A 2,385-nucleotide genomic window follows, 5' to 3' on the forward strand; every position below is an offset into this window, starting at 1 on the left:
GGGCTGATTTGGGGCTGATTTTGGGTCTCATTTGGGGGGGGGTTTGGGTCTGATTTTGGGCAGGTTTGGGCTGATTTTGGCTGATTTTGGCTGGCTTTGTGTGATTCTGGACGTATTTTGGTCAATTTTGCCTGATTTTGGCCGTTTTTGGCCAGTTTTGGCTGATTTTGGGTGGGTTTTGGTTGTTTTTGGTTAGGTTTTGGCTGATTTGGAGCTCATTCTGGCCGACTCTGGCCGGTTTTGGCCGTTTTTGGCCGGTTTTGGCCGTTTGTGGCTGTTTTTATCTGATTCTGGCCGTTTTTGGCCGTTTTTGTTTGATTTTGGCCGTTTTTATCTGATTCTGGCCGATTTTGGCCGTTTTTATCTGATTTTGGCCGATTTTGGCCGTTTTTGGCCGATTTGGAGCTCATTTTGGCCGGTTCTGGCTGATTTGGAGCTCATTTTGGCCGTTTTTGGCCGTTTTTGTTTGATTTTGGCCGTTTTTGGCCGTTTTTGGCTGATTTGCAGCTCTTTTTGGCCGTTTTTGGCTGTTTTTGTTTGATTCTGGCCGTTTTTATCTGATTCTGGCCGTTTTTGGCCGTTTTTGGCCGGTTTTGTTTGATTTTGGCCGTTTTTGCCTGATTTGGAGCTCTTTTTGGCCAGTTTTTGGCCGTTTTTATCAGATTCTGGCTGTTTTTGGCCGTTTTTGTTTGATTTTGGCCGTTTCTGGCCGGTTTTGGCTGGTTTTATCTGATTTTGGCCGTTTTTGGCCGTTTTTGGCTGATTTGCAGCTCTTTTTGGCCGTTTTTGGCTGTTTTTGTTTGATTCTGGCCGTTTTTATCTGATTCTGGCCGTTTTTGGCCGTTTTTATCTGATTTTGGCCGATTTTGGCCGTTTTTGGCGCCCAGGTTCGTGCAGTACAAGGCCACGTCCCTGGAGAAGCAGCACAAGCACGACCTGCTGACAGAGCCCGACCTGGGCGTGACCATCGACCTCATCAACCCCGACACGTACCGGATCGACCCCGGGGGTGAGACCCCAAAACTGCCCAAAATCACCCCAAAACCGCCCCGAAACAAACTGCCCAAAAACTGCCCAAAAACTGCCAAAAACTGCCAAAAACTGCCCCAAAAACCGCCCCAGAACGGCCCCATCGACCTCATCAACCCCGACACGTACCGGATAGACCCCGGGGGTGAGACCCCAAAACCGCCCAAAATCACCCCAAAACAAACTGCCCAAAAACTGCCCCGAAACTGCCCAAAAACCGCCAAAAACTGCAAAAAACTGCCCAAAACTGCCCCCAAAACCGCCCCAGAACCGCCCCATCGACCTCATCAACCCCGACACGTACCGGATCGACCCCGGGGGTGAGACCCCAAACCCGCCCCGAATCACCCCAAAACTGCCCCGCAACAAACTGCCCAAAAACTGCCCCGAAACTGCCCAAAAACCGCCAAAAACTGCAAAAAACTGCCCAAAACTGCCCCCAAACCCGCCCCAGAACCGCCCCATCGACCTCATCAACCCCGACACGTACCGGATCGACCCCGGGGGTGAGACCCCAAACCCGCCCCGAATCACCCCAAAACTGCCCCGCAACAAACTGCCCAAAAACTGCCCAAAAAACTGCCAAAAACTGCCCCAAACTGCCAAAAACCGCCCCAAAACCGCCCAAAAACCGCCCCAGAACGGCCCCATCGACCTCATCAACCCCGACACGTACCGGATAGACCCCGGGGGTGAGACCCCAAAACCGCCCCGAATCACCCCAAAACAGCCCCGAAACAAACTGCCCAAAAACTGCCCCAAAACTGCCAAAAACCGCCAAAAACTGCCCAAAAACTGCCCTAAAACTGCCCCAGAACGGCCCCATCGACCTCATCAACCCCGACACGTGCCGGATAGACCCCGGGGGTGAGACCCCAAAACCGCCCCGAATCACCCCAAAACAGCCCCGAAACAAACTGCCCAAAAACTGCCCCAAAACTGCCAAAAACCGCCAAAAACTGCCCAAAAACTGCCCTAAAACTGCCCCAGAACGGCCCCATCGACCTCATCAACCCCGACATGTACCGGATAGACCCCGGGGGTGAGACCCCAAAACTGCCCTGAATCACCCCAAAACAGCCCCGAAACAAACTGCCCAAAAACTGCCCAAAAATGCCAAAAACTGCCCCAAAAACTGCCCCAAAACTGCCCCAGAACGGCCCCATCGACCTCATCAACCCCGACACGTACCGGATAGACCCCGGGGGTGAGACCCCAAAACTGCCCAAAATCACCCCAAAACAAACTGCCCAAAAACTGCCCAAAAACCGCCCAAAAACTGCCAAAAAACTGCCCAAAAACTGCCCCAGAACTGCCCCAAAATCACCCCAAACCCCCCGTTCTCACCCCAAATCC

General features: G+C 52.7%; 1 long non-coding RNA gene across 1 annotated transcript in view; it reads left to right on the forward strand.

Moving 5' to 3' along the window:
- Positions 1–861: 861 nt before the first annotated feature.
- Positions 862–2,385, forward strand: part of LOC121348200 — a 3,338-nt gene continuing 1,814 nt past the window's right edge. Inside the window, exon 1 of the long non-coding RNA XR_005954354.1 lies at positions 862–1,009. This is a non-coding gene — a long non-coding RNA (uncharacterized LOC121348200). The remainder of the gene's footprint in view (positions 1,010–2,385) is intronic.

The sequence above is a fragment of the Onychostruthus taczanowskii genome, unplaced genomic scaffold (assembly GCF_017590055.1).
Source record: "Onychostruthus taczanowskii isolate IOZ18803 unplaced genomic scaffold, ASM1759005v1 scaffold1144, whole genome shotgun sequence".
Taxonomy (NCBI): Eukaryota; Metazoa; Chordata; class Aves; order Passeriformes; family Passeridae; genus Onychostruthus; species Onychostruthus taczanowskii.